A 15343-nucleotide genomic window follows, 5' to 3' on the forward strand; every position below is an offset into this window, starting at 1 on the left:
AAAGGAAGGAGAGACAGAGTGTCAAGTATATAGAAGCTGGTAGATTTTCAGGTTTTATTACTGCGGGTGAAAGGAACATGCTAAGACATTTTGGAATAGGCTGGGTAAGCATCATCTCATTCAGGGGCCAGGCAGTGGCACACTTGGTTCAGCACACACATTCCAGTGTGCAAGGATGTAGGTTCAAGCCTTTGTTCCCCACTTGTAGGGAGAAAGCTTCAGGAGTGATGAAGAGATGTTTCTCTGTCTCTCTACTTCCCCATCTCCCCCTCCTTTCTTAATTTTCCTCATTTTTATCCAATAATAAATTAATATATATATATATATATATATATATATATATATATATATATATATATATATATATAAAGAGTCATCTCATTCAACTACTATCTTCACTGTGGAGCACATGCAAAAAAGGGTGCAGATATTAATTTTGCAAGGCAAGATGCCCAAAGCATCACCTATTAGCTATTCCAATTTATTCTATTCCAAGATAGTAGAAGAAATTTGCAGGAGGATAGACTTCCACATGTACAAACAACTTTCACCTAGCTATCTTATTTGATCCTCATAAAGATACTAGAGAGTAAGTGTCATGACTCCAATTTCGAACACTGATGGAGGGTTACAGGTACTTTGGTGAAGGACAGGGTGGGGTCACATATATTAGGAAGAGGTATCAAGTTATATCCCTAAAATATACAGCTTTATAGACCAATGCTACCTCACTCAAATTTAAAACGAGGGAAATACAGCGAGAAAACTGAAGGGCCAGAGAAATTAAGTGATTGCAAAGTTGCTGCTAAAAAATGGCTACCAATCCTTTACTAACACCCCTCAATAAAACAGGAGAATAAAACAGGGCAGCTCTGTCTTTGACTTTCCATAGCTATCCCCATTCCTCCTTTACCATCTTCGTTGGTCACAGAAGCAATGATTTAGTAGATGAAACTTTGTCTATCTCAATGCGTCACTGAATTGTAAGTCCCACCAAGTTGAGTGTACTCTAGGTAGCAGTTTCTTTAATATTAAATTTTAGTAAGATTAATTTACTTTTTTTTTCTGTGTGTGTGGAAGAGAGGGCTGAGGTTTTACATGTTGCCAGAGATCAAGCCCAGAGTCTTATGTATATACTCTTGCACTAAACCACTTCCCCAGAATGTCTGATAGCATTTTCTAAATTGCATCTCTTATTCGTGTTTTTCTTTGGTTTCCACACACTGTAGGACTGACTGGTTAACTCTACATACAGATGCGAGTTTGAAAATTCCTATGGGAAAAAGACACAGCAGGCTTGTTTCTTGTGTTTTCACTCTTTCCATATCTATAGTTACCCCCTCACTGAACCAGCTGCCTGACACAGAATGGATTGCTTGCTGGTTCCCAAAGGGTTTTCTCTCCTGGATAATACAAAGGGAACTTCAAAGGTCAGTAGATTCATTCTTTCATTTAAATCTTGAGATGCTTTTGCCTCTGTTTGCAGACTCTGCATTGGTTAAGCACTCACTCGCTCCCACTGGAGGCAGTACATTCCAAGGTTAAACACTGGCAGATCTTTACTTTGAGTTGGAATCTGTGGCCCTGAGACTTCCTCTCTTTTGTAGTGATTGTGCCCTCTGGGGCCATCCAAACAAGTCTAGAATGTGGCTAGTTTTAAGAAAGTTGGAAATAAAGAGCTCTGTGCAATTGATTAACAATGAACTCTGTCATGGCATGGAGCTTGCTTCTTTTGGTGTTGAGACTGTAAAAATAAATAATCCCAGTACTGTACCCCTGAAGAACATCAATTTAACTGAAAATTGTGTTTTTTAAACAGTTGTTTCAGGTACTTGAACATCAGAAGTACACATCACAGTGTTCCTGGACTTAAAGCCACAAGATAAAAATTACTCATTTTCCTACAACTTCAATTCCCCCCTCTTATTAATTATGTAGTGATTTATATGACTACAAGTTAATAGGAGTGTAAATAAACACCATTCCCACCACCAAAAGATTGTGCCCCATCCCATCCTCCCCCCTCCCTCCCCAACCCCAGTGAAGCCGAATAGCCACTCTTACCCTCAGTCCCTAGATTTTTACTTCAGTGCCCTACTCCAAACTCAGTCAATGGCTGAGAAAGCTGTGATACACACAGGAATATTACACAGCTATGAAGAACAATGAACCCACCTTCTCTGGCCTATCTTGGATGGAGCTAGAAAGGAATTATGTTAAGTGAGCTAAGTCAGAAAGATGAGGAGTATGGGATCATCCCACTCATCAACAGAAGTTGAGAAAGAACAGAAAGGGAAACTCAAAGCAGAATTTGACTGAGAACTTCAATTTTTTATATTCTTTTTAAATGAGGAGAAGAAATACCTATCAGTGGTCTGGTAGGTGGCACAATGGATAAAGCACTGGACTCTCAAGCATGAGGTCTTTAGTTTGATCCCTGGAAGCACATGTGCCAGAGTGATGTCTGGTTCTTTCTCTCTCCTCCTATCTTTCCCATAAATAAATAATATTTTTTTAAAGAAATACCTATTAATTTTAAAATGCAAAACTGAGATTGTCTTACAAACAAAAGAAAAAAAAATGATGTGACTTTCATGGAGCAGTTTAAATTATACTTTCAAGGTGACCAAGGTGGATATTAAATGTCCTCATTTTCTGAGGTGAAAATTTTAAAGTACTATATATGATATTATATAATCTGTTATAATATAATATACATAGTAGCATCTACACCACAGAGCAGAGGACCAGAGACTCTCCATATAAAATACCCCCTACAATAGTTTGTGACTAGTCTGTGAGTAGGGCAATTTTCATCTAAATTCTAATATTAACTTTATCATCCAGACTAATGAAAAAAAATCTCTGTTTACCTGGCATTATTTTAAGAATTTACATTGTTGAGGTATAGCCTGGCCACAAAATGATGTATTTAGGGTGAAGTAGCTTCCCCATAGTGACTTATCTGAGGCCACATAGAGATGGAATTCAGCTCCAGGTCTATCTAACTACAAAGCCTGAATTCTTTCCAATATGCTGCCCTATCTCCTTTGGCACTATTTTCTCTGCTTTAGAAAGAGGCAACGATATGCTGGAGAGCAAAGCAGTAAGGTCAGAAATATCTGTAACCTTTAGTCTTGCCAAACTGCTAAAATAATACATATCTCATTTATTTCTAATAGGGTTCTATATTATATCTCATAACTTAACAGTTGAAAGAACATCTTTATTTTAAGTCAGGAATCTGTAGTAAAAAAAAAAAAAAAAGGGAGTCGGGCTGTAGCACAGCGGGTTAAGCACAGGTGGCACAAAGCACAAGGACCGGCATAAGGATCCCGGTTCGAACCCAGACTCCCCACCTGCAGGAGAGTCACTTCACAGGCGGTGAAGCAGGTCTGCAGGTGTCTATCTTTCTCTCCTCCTCTCTGTCTTCCCCTCCTCTCTCCATTTCTCTCTGTCCTATCCAACAACGACGACAACAACAATAATAACTACAACAATAAAACAACAAGGGCAACAAAAGGGAATAAATAAATAAAATAAATATTAATAAAAAAATACTGCATCGCCATACACAAGGACCCAGGTTCAAAAGCCCAGTCCCCACCCGCAGGGGGAAGTTTCACAAGAGGTAAAGTCCTCTCTCCCTCTCCCTCTCTCTCCCTCTCTCTCTCTCTCCCTCTCCCTCTCTTCCTCTTCCCCTCCTCTCTCTCTCTCTCTATCTCTCTCCCTCGCAATCTCTTGTTCTCTCTCCTATCAAGTGATAAAAAGATAAATATTATTCCGAATTCTGTTTAAATGTATGATTTGTGATACAGCACACAGTGATTTGAGTATAGAGATCTTTAAGGACACAGGATTTTTTTTTTTTAAGGACACAGGATTTATATCAGCACCAGGGTTTGGTCTTTATCTTTAAACATTCTCTGCTGGGGCTGGATGGTGGAGCACCTGATTGAGTGCACATGTTACTGACCCCCACACCCCTACCTGCAGGGGGGAAACTTTGTGAGTGGTGAAGCAGTGCTACAGGTAGCTCTCTCCTTCTCATCACCCCCTTCCATCTTGATTTCTGGCTGTCTCTATCCAGTAAATAAAGATAATAAAAATTAAAAAATAATAAAATAAATAAACTTTCTATATTCACCTAATCACCTACACTCATTTTTTTTCTTTTTCTTTCTTTATTTCTTTTCTTTTTTTTTTTTCTTTTACAAAATAGAGATTTAATAGGTAAAATCTTGGGAAAATGGTGCTTAGCTAGTATCTAGCTAAAGCAGGTTCACTAAACTGACCAGGTAAAACATATTTTTTTGAATTTTTGTATATTTTTAGTTTTCTTAATTTTTGTATAATCTTTATTTCTTTATTGGATAGAGATACCCAGAAGCTGAGAGAAAGGGAGAAACAGAGAGGAAGAGAGGAAGAGATGCTTGCAGCACTGCTTCACCACTCGTGAAGCTTTTCCCCTGCAGCTGGGGTGTGGGGGCTAGAACCCGGGTCCGTGTGCACTATAACATGTGCGCTCAACCAGGTGTATTACCACCTGGGCCCTGGAAAAACATATTTTCAAGATATATCATCTGTAATGATCAATCACCTAGACAAAGGAACAAATTCTCTCCAATAGCACTCTCGGTCCTTATAACCATCTACCCCTTGGGAGTCGTAGTTCATCCTTTCAAAACCACTCTGCTTTGAAGAGTATGGCGGCAGGCAGGGATAGGAACACATCAAGAAGTCTGTACTTTCAAATTCAATCGGCTCCATTATTTTCCTATAAGCTAAACTCTTAGTAATCACTTTGAAAAGTGATTTGATTTCCTAAAATTAATGTTTCATTTTAAAAAAAGTATTATCTTTATTTATTGGATATAGATAGCTAGAAATTGAGAGGGTAAGGGGAGATAGGGAGAGAGACAGAGACACCTGTAACACCGCTTCACCACTTGCAAAATTTTCTACCTGCTGGTGGAGACCATGGGGCTCGAACCTGGGTCCTTGCGCATAAAATGATGTTTCTCATAGTAAAACATATTTTCTTAAAATTCTACATTACAGAATAAAAAAATAATAATCTTAGCAAAAGGAATATATTTTGTAAGTATCTATTCTCATTTACCTAAACAAATTTTGAGAAGCAGAAACTTGTCAAATTATCACATATCAAACATAGTAAATTCTAGTATATCAAAATGTTAATTATTAATTAAATGTAAAATTTCAGACAAAGCAAAAAATAATTTATAAAAATAATTGAAAATTTTATAAGTTAGCTTTATACATATATGTCAAGGGATACAAGTTATTTAAACAAAGCTTATAGACTATAATAATCATTTTGCTATTTTTTCTTTTTGTCTCCAGGGTTATCACTGGGGCACCCTGCCTGCACTATGAATCCACTGCTCCTGTGGTCATATTTTCTATTATTATTATTATTATTATTATTATTATTATTTTGATAGGCCAGAGAGAATCTGAGAGGAGCTTTTGGTGGGGAAGACCTGCAGACCTGTTTCACAGTTTGTGAAGCCAACACCCTGCAGGTGGGGAGCCTGGGGCTCCTACCAGTATCCTTGCGCGGGTCCTTGAACTTAGTACTATGTGTACTTAACTGGCGCGCCACTGCCCAGCCCCCATTTTGCTTTTCTTTTCCTCCAGGGTTATCTCTGGAGCTTGGTACCTGCACTATAATCCACTGCTCCTGGAGGCCATTTTTCCCATTTTGTTCCCTTTGCTGGATAGGACAGAGATATCAAGAGAGGAGGGGGAAATAGAAGGGGAGAAAAAGACATCTGCAGACCTGCTTCACCGCTTGTGAATCGACCCCCCTACAGGTGGGAAACAGGGGGCTCGAACCAGAACCTGTAGGTCCATGTGCACTTAACCCACTGAGCTAATGCACGCCCCCCCCCCATTTTGCTATTTTTAATGACTAAAGAAGCTTAGAGTAGTTAGAACTTTTTCTTTGTGAAATTACATTTAATCATATCCATGGCTTACTTCAAGATAATTCCTTAATCTAAAAATATGATCCACAATTATGTCATAGTTCTTATGGGAAAATGAGATTTGCTTTTCCAAGAGCACAAGTTAGTTGGGGGAAAAGTAGAGAGATTTAGATGATTCAATACTAAGGTTTTTTGTGTATAAACATGAAAATCTGAAAATAACACATAGATAAGAAAAAATAAGAAGAAAAAAGGAATATCTTTCTACTCAAAATTATAATAATAATTTTCTCTACCTCTCAACTCAAATAACTTATTTGTTTATATAAACATGCACACTTATTATGTTTTAATAAAAATGAGATTAAACATGTCATTCATTCATTCATTCATTCATTCATTCATCACTGGGTCTTCACTATTCTGAAACAGTGTTTTTAAAACAGAAAGTGATTGAAACAGATACAGGAGAGCAAAGATACCACAACATTGACCCTTCCTCCTGTATTATGGGGACCTTCTAAAATTTAGGTCTTTTGTATACCAGCAGGCACACTATTCAGGAGAGAGAGATAAATTTGTCTTTTAAGAATCTAAGGAATTGTAAGAATCTAAGGAAAATCAACCTAAGAAAAATGATCAGAATTGAAATCTTCTTTACTGGTATTGAGCTGAAATGTGACCAATACAACAACGAGACTTAAGAAAAAAATCAACAATAAATTCATTCATAACATTATTAACAATAAATAAATAAAAATTTAAAATATAATTTAAATCAGAAAAAAATCTATATATGTGGTCAAGGAGATTGCTCAGCCTCTTCAGAGAACCACTCTGCATGCTGGGAGCTCAGAAGCCACAAGTTCAGGCTCTGACACCACCATGTGCTAGATCTGAACAGTAATCTGGACTTCTGTCTCTCTCTCTTTATCTTCTTATCTCATTCTCTTTCTTACACATGAATGAATGAGTGAATAACTAAATAAATATTTAAAATATTTCTCTAGGGATTTATATACCTAAATTTTTTCATGCCTGTTTAAAAGTACAAAAACTCCAAAACTGTCTGAATTCTAAGCATAGTTATGACATAATATTTGTGCAAGTAAATATAAAAATAAATCCGGGGGGCCAGGTGGTGGCACACCTGGTTGAGCACACATGTTACAGTGCATGAGGTCCCAGGTTTGAGCCTCTGGTCCCCACCTGCAGGGGGAAAGCTTCATTAAGTGGTGAAGCAGGGCTGCAGGTGTCTCTCTGTCTTTCTCCCTCTCTACCTCTCCCTACCCTCTTGATTTCTGGCTGTCTCTATCCAATAAGTAAATAAATAATAAAAATGCTTTAAAAATAAATTAAAATAAGAAATTATAAAAATAAATACAGGATAAAATAACATGTTTAAAAAGTTTCATATCTTAGATTCTTAAAGTTCTCCATGAACAATATACCTTACAGAAGTCCTGCCAAATAAATACATTACTGTCCACTTCACCAATGGACAGAGAAAGAAGCAGCAGCTCCAGGTTGCGTAACTTGTACTGAACAGTTGTCTTCTAAGTCTTGTGTTTCTACTTGATAAGATACATTTCTTAAGATAATTTTACTGGGGAATTGTTCATTTAAAAGATTGTTGTTGTTGTCACAAAGGCAGAGTTACACATCAAGCCAAACTCTTCAAGTGACTATCAGACAACTTCTCAAATTCAAGTGAGCACCCCACAGCTTGAATACTACTCAAAGAAAGAAGACCACAAAATAAAAATATAAGTATTTGAAAATTATGTCCTCATCTTCTTCCTTATCCATTTCATAAGATTTATTGCAGCATAATAGGTGAAGCAAAGATAAAAACAAAATGAGTAACACATGAAGATTCAGCTGTATGAGGGATAAAACTGGAGAAGTAGAAATTGTGTTATGATCTTTCGGCCTTTTCTAGCACAATAAGAAGGCAGAAAGTTGTTTTTTTCTTTTTAATTTTCATTTTTTCCACTAAGAAATTAGGAGTCTTTGAGGGTTGGAGCTAGCAATTTATCATGTGGAACATGCAATTTACCATGTGTGAGGAGCTAGGATTGAGCCCTCAGCCACTACATAAAAGTACCAAGCAAAGGGAAAGCCTTCCTACTGGTGAAGCAGTGCTATCAGGCCTCTGCTTCTCCCTCTTTCCCATGATCAGTCATTCCCCCTCTAACTGGAATCTGTATCATACATTTGTATGATACATTTGTATCATACATTTGGATTCATTTGTAAATCCAAAACCTACAGTTACAAAAGTAATATGAACATTACCAAGAATCTCCAAGTGCTTCATTAAGTACAATCTTTTTCAGTACTCTGAACTAAGATAGCTTCTATAACAGATTAGCATACCAACATTTTGTTTTTTTCATCATGGAAGGAGCACAAAAATATGTACTTAGGAAATTCAGTGAACGATCTGGCAAGAAGTGATTAGCACATTTATCACTAGCAGACACAAGTTTACTGACTTACTTTCACTCACCAATGAAACCTAACCTTTAATTCTAAGTCCAGCTAAAGCCTTGATTGAAACTCAAGACTTTTAGAAGTGTTTCCTTTGTGAAAGAAAGCTGGTAAGTCATATTTACTATGAAACGTTTGTTTGTACATCATGTTCTTTGATGGGCTACTCATAAGAGTCCCAAGATTCCTGAGGTCATGCAGTAGGCTAGCTTGCATTAGATTTCTGCAGAGCTGGCAGCCTTTTCTGGAAGTCTTACATTACAAGTAACCTGATGACAGGGAGGGTGGGCCATATGCACACATCTCAACTCGCATGTGTAGCAAAAGGGAGCCAGCTTGCAAGACTGTTATGCTGGGATCAATGAAACTCTTCGGAGAACTGACTGTTCCCCTTTCAAATGCCACCTCCCTAATCTCTCCACTTGCTCAGGTCAGATTCTTCAAAGCTCTCAACACAACACAGGACTGGTAAAGTTAAAAAAGGCAAAATACATATCATGGGTGGAGGCAAAAGCAACCAAATTAATGGACAGTTAATAATTCTGTTTAGAGTAGTGGGGAACTATTGGGAACTATAATGATTTCTTTTAGCCACGGGGGAAAATACAATGTCTTAGTCTTGGTTAAGGGCTTAGCTTATGTTGTACGCTATTCTGTGAGGTTTGAAAGTCTACGAATCAAATAAGAAACATTAGCAAAAAATGATCTTATCTTCTCAGGGCTAGGATTATTATCTCAGAATGAGCACCATAGGAAAAGGCAAAACAAAATACTAAGGAGAATTTTCTGCTTTTCACATAGATAATAACACTTGTCATAGAATATGAAAAATCCGCTGTCAAACTGACAGAGGTAAGTAAGTGATAATCAAGATAAACTGACCTATATTCACAAAGAGGCATTATTACTAACTTCCAGCAAAATAAAGCACTCAGACCCCCCAGAAGAGGGGTTCTGACAGACACCCTAAATTATTATGTAGGTGCCATAGAAAGCTTAAAGTTAGACAGTGCTTAAAATATTCTAAATCAGAACACATGATTTTTTTCCTCCATAGTCCCTGAATATTTTGTTAAAGGAATATAGCATGATTTATTGAAGCAGTACCCCACTGGTGAAGGAACTATTTTGTCTCTAATATTCTAAATCAGAACCCATGATTCTTTTTCATGGTCCCTGAGTATTTTGTTAAAGGAATTTAACATAATTTATTGAAGCAGTTCCTGATTGGTGAAGAGACTATTTTGTTACTACAAATTAATATGATGCTTCTTCAATAAAGGAAGCTAAGTTTGATTCTTGATTTAATATGGGGAAGGAGGAAGGCATCCCTATAAATGAATAGTCAGTTTGCAAATAAGAAATAAATGCTGAAAGTCAACAGGCCCTTAAAGTTGGAAAGAGCTCTTCTTTATGCTGCATTTGTGTCCGCAGGCTTAGGAACGTACCACAGCCAACCCACAGAAGTCAGCACACAGGAGTGCCTGTTAATACCCTATGTCATCTGTTTATACATTTGAATAATGAATAAAATACAGTCCCTTGGGCTGAAACCGGCATTGAATAGCTCAAAAGAACTGAAGAAATTTATTTTTGCTCTGTGTTTTCCAAATTATTAGTTGTACAACTGAACCCTCAACAAAACTCTAATAAGCTCATGAAAACAAAGGGACTTAAATTCAGATTTTAGAGAGATGGCATTATTGGGCTGGTTTTAGATTGCCGCTGCTAGCAATATCAGTAAGCCCAAGTTTTTTGCCATTTCCAAATGTCCTTGGACTGATGATTTCCAACTGCAGTACCATTAACACCAGGGTGTTGGAAAAATAAGGACGTATTTTGGCATATAAAAACACAGAATAATACAGCATGACTTTTCAGATAACCCAATATACTTAATTAAGGGCAGTTCTAGTTTCCCTTAAACTAGTTGCTATTACATTACAGAGACAGGAAAAAGGTCTGAAACTAAATCCTAAATTCAGTGTTGATTTGTGTTTGTGTGAAATAGAGAATATGGGAAAATGTTATCACACTTCACTATATTTCGCTGGAAGAAGTTTAAAATGCCATATTTTTCATGGAACTGGAAACACAACCAGTCATTATTTAAAACAGAGAAAGCAGAGGAAATATGCATGTATACTTTAAATATATTAATTACATTTTTGGCAGTAATTCTGAGTAAAGCCATGAATTAAAAGGGAAAACTCAACACTAACAGATGACAAGTGATGAAACAGTACTAAAAAGATGTTTATTAAGGAATTATGAAAAGACTATGCAGCAAGTGTAGCCTCCTCTTAATGACAGCTACTTCTGCTGCTTCTAGTTTGTGGGCAGTTTTAAAACATGGCATTTTATTTTGAAAAAAAAAAAAACATGGCTTGAAATGCACAGATGTCTTAAGAAGTAGGTGTGTAGGAATGTGGCATTTAAAATGTCCTCCGTCAGTTGGGTTCTGGCAACCACACTGCTCAGGCTCGCCTGTTCTTGTGTGTCCCTGTTTTCTGTTAATCTAGAGGAAAGACAGTGCAGCTACAGTAGTGGCAATACATAAACTGGGAGCAGGGACTAGTGTGGATCTGGATGCTTTTTCCTTCTTTACTAGTTATTAGCCATGCAACTTTACTTCTCAAATATCCCTATTTACAAAACTGGGGTAACAGTCTGGATAGCATGACTCAACTAAGATAAAAGATATGTGGAACTACTTCCTAATATGTGAGATCTCTATAGAAATGTGATGTGATATAATTTGGCTCAAAATCAGATGCTTCTCTGAACAAGGTGCTGTTGTCTTTGGCTAAGAGCTTACATCTTTTTGGTGATCTCAGCAGCTACTCAGAAAAGGGCCCAAGTGCTCTAGATCAGAACATATGGAGTCGGGCCTATTTAGACTGCCTGAGAATGAGACTGAACTTTAATAAGAATATAAAGACCATGTGATACACAATTATATATCACACCAAACAAACACCAAATTCAGTTGCTTTATTATATAAATTTTATAGGGTACACTTAAGACAACTGAATAGAAACCTAAGAAATGATGAAACAGCTTTACTAAGATACTAGCATAGTACCTAATTAGAACCTGATAAATAAAACTTTAAAAAATATCTAAGCTGATTATTAATTCTTTTTTTAAAAATTTTTAAAAAATATTTATTTTATTTATTTATTTATTTCCTTTTGTTGCCCTTGTTGTTTTATTGTTGTAGTTATTATTGTTGTTGTTGTTGTTGGATAGGACAGAGAGAAATGGAGAGAGAAGGGGAAGACAGAGAGGGGGAGAAAAGACAGACACCTGCAGACCTGCTTCACCGCCTGTGAAGCGACTCCCCTGCAGGTGAGGAGCCGGGATCCTTATGCCGGTCCTTGTGCTTTGCGCCACCTGCGCTTAACCCGCTGCGCTACAGCCCGACTCCCTGATTATTAATTCTATCTCAATATAAGAAAGTGAGTTAAGTTTCATATACTCACCCTTATCTTCATAGGGATATAGACAGAATTCTAGAGAGATGATTTGGCTTAGATCACCAAGATAGATTAAGACTAAAATTCAAGTTTGCTGTTTCCTGAGAGTTTTCTTACTAACACAGTGTCTATTCCCCACCTCACCCATGCTTTTATTCAGCATAGTGATACCAATGTCGCCACATCTAAGACAATATTCTCAGAGTACTCTACCATATTTTCTTTTTCTTTTAGGGTGGGGGAGATAGCATAATAGTTAGGCAAATACTGTTGAATGTAAAACATTAATTCCCCAATTAAAAAAAAAAAAAAGGCAAAAGACTTTCATGCCTGAGGCTCCCAGGTCCCAGGTTCAGTTCCCCATACTACCATAAATCAGCTATACTATGGTAAATAAATTAAAATATATATATACATTCAAGAAGCAAACCCATAAAAATAAATAAACTACTATTTAGGCCAATATTCCCAAAAGTGTGTGTGTGTGTGTGTGTGTGTGTGTGTGTGTGTGTGTGTGTGTAAGAGAGAAAGAGAATAAAAAGAGATCATTTACTTCTCTGGAAAGGGGCTTTGGTTCACAATTAGAATAAATTTGGAAAAACCCTAGAGTTTTCTGTATGGTGAGCAATGAGTTGTAAAGCAGATTGATGGACAGTTGCATCAAATTCCATCCTCATTGTTATTCAACTGTTTTAAAAGGGCATTAACTATAGAATTAGTGGACCCAGACTGTCCATCACTTTTTCAGATGAGCTTACTCCTAACAGTAGAATTCTGCCAGAACATGATAAACTATCAGCCTGTAATATCAGGGATTCTAAATGTCTAACTACATGTCATAGTTTCAATTATGAAATGGTTATTTGAGTGGCTCTTCAGCAAAATGCTACTTGCTTCAGTTAAATCAATCTATTTAAGGCATATAGGACTCACCTATAGTGTTGATCTCTAGGACTATTCATATAAAAGAGACTAAATAGCACAACGCAGTTGAGAAACGGCAGGGTTCAGACTACTATTTCATGGTTGCAAGATGAGCCACACAGAACCACTTCTCAAACAATATAAGAAAAACATCAAGTGGAGGCCAGGTGGTGGCACACCAGGTTAATAGGTCACATTACAGTAGGCAAGGACACAGGTTCAAGCCTCTGGTCCTACCTGCAGGGGAAAAGCATGAAGCAGGTGTGCGGGTGTCTTTCCTTCTCTCTCCCTCTCCACCTCCCATGCCCCTTTCAATTTCAATTTGTTTCTATCCAATAATAAATGAAACACTTTTAAAAATGTAAAAGAAAGAAAACATTAAGGTAAAATTAATCTGTAGGTAATATCTAAGCATTTTGATATGATATGGTTGGACAAGGAAGAAAGAACCAATATTCGGGTGAGGGCAGAATCAAAATAGTTCTGTATGCACAAAAGCCTATGTCATTTTAAAGAATGTCCATTGCTCATATTATTAAGTTTGATTCGCTAGTAAAGTAGGAGATATAAAACTTGCCCACCTGCCCTGTCTAGTTTACATGGAAGTGGTGTCAACTGATGAAACACATGTGGAATTGTGTTGAAATGTAAGGCTACACATGTAGATTACTTTAAAAACTGTACAACAGATTGAAGCCCACCATAAACAAGACACTACAGCAGAGAAATGCTTTGCAAAGAATCTTATTTGCAAATAATTATTTTTTTTTAAAAAGGGAGTCGAGTGGTAGTGCAGCAGGTTAAATGTAAGGATCCAGGTTCGAGCCCCCGGCTTCCCACCTGGAGGAGGGTTGCTTCACAGGTGGTGAAGCAGTTCTGCAGGTGTCTCTCTTTCTCTCCCCCTCTCTGTCTTCCCCTCCTCTCTCCATTTCTCTCTGTCCTATCCAACAACAATGACATCAGTAACAACAACGATAATAACTACAACAACAATAAAAATACAAGGGCAACAAAAGAGAAAATAAATAAATATTTAAAAAGAAGGGATATTTCTAAAAATAAACTTATTTGCCCCAAATGAGGCAAATCTGCCTAAACGTAATTCGAAAATGCCTTTTCAACAATATGCTGCTATTTGGAAGCATTTCTAAAAGTCTCATAACATTAAATTGGCTTGACAAACATAAATGCTACTTTGATATTGTGAATTCTTTGATCAACCAGACAGAACATTTTTGTAAGTATTCTATATATTTGAGTTTCATTCCTGTTATATTACCTCACAAAATAAATTTTGTAATAGAATAAACATTTGTACCTTTTTTCAAATTAACTTGTATTCGTCTGTTCTTAATTTCTAAAATTTTAGTTTATTTTGATGAAAGAGAGAGAGAGAGAGAACAAACTACAAAAAGAAGCTACAGAAAGGAGAAAACAAATGAACAAACAAAACAGAGCACTGCTCAGTTCTGGCTTATGGTGGCCCTAGGAATTGAACTTGGGATCTTGGAGCCTCAGGCATGAATGTCTTTTGCAAAGCCATTAAGATGTTACCCAGCCCTTCCTTGTACCTTTTTAACATTTAAATATTTTTAGTTTTTCTTAGACAATTTACAAATGAAAAGATTTTTTTCCTTAATAGTTTCAATCTGAATCACTTCAAAATATTCCAGCACTCATATACAGTTAAGAGATTTCATTTTGGAGAAAAGAGATTTTTTAAACTATTTATTTATTCCCTTTGTTGCCCTTGTTGTTTTATTGTTGTTGTTACTGATGTCACTGTTGTTGGATAGGACAGAGAGAAATGGGGAGTGGAGGGGAAGACAGAGTGGGAGAGAAAGACACCTACAGACCTGCTTCACCACCTGTGAAGCTCCCCTGCAGTAACAAATTTAGCTCTTCTTTAATGTTTTTTTTTTTTTTTTTTTTTTTTTTTACCAGAGCACTGCTCAGCTCTGATTTATGGTGGTGCAGGGGATTGAACCTGGGACTTTGGAGCCGCAGGCATGGTTTAATGACAATTTTATCTCTTGTTTTGTTCATTTCTTTAATCATACCTTAATATGACTGTTGAAGAAAAAATAGTAGGGGGGTCAGGGCGGTAGCGCATAGGATTAAGCACACATGGCACGTGAAGCACAAGGACCAGAGTAAGGATCCAGGTTCCAGCCCCCGGCTCCCCACCTGCAGGGAGATCGCTTCACAAACGGTGAAGCAGGTGTGCAGGTGTCTATGTGTCTTTCCCTCCTCTCTCCAATTCTCTCTGCCCTATCCAACAACAACTACATCAATAACAACAGTAATAATAACCAAAACAGTGATAAAAAAAACAAGGGTAAAAAAAAAGTGGGGTAGATAGCCTCCAGGCACAGTGGCTTCATGGCACAGGCTCTGAGCCCCAGCAATAACCCTGGAGGCAAAAGAAAAAGAAAAAAGAGTAGTAACGGACCCATGTTCTGGAGACTGGCAACACATGATTATGACACATC

At 37.1% G+C, this 15343-nt stretch overlaps 1 protein-coding gene across 6 annotated transcripts in view; it reads right to left on the reverse strand.

Moving 5' to 3' along the window:
- Positions 1 to 15343, reverse strand: part of TP63 (tumor protein p63) — a 225221-nt gene that overhangs the window by 61653 nt on the left and 148225 nt on the right. The gene's annotated exons all lie outside the window — the stretch shown is intronic.

Source organism: Erinaceus europaeus, chromosome 9 (assembly GCF_950295315.1).
Source record: "Erinaceus europaeus chromosome 9, mEriEur2.1, whole genome shotgun sequence".
In the NCBI taxonomy this organism is placed as follows: domain Eukaryota; kingdom Metazoa; phylum Chordata; class Mammalia; order Eulipotyphla; family Erinaceidae; genus Erinaceus; species Erinaceus europaeus.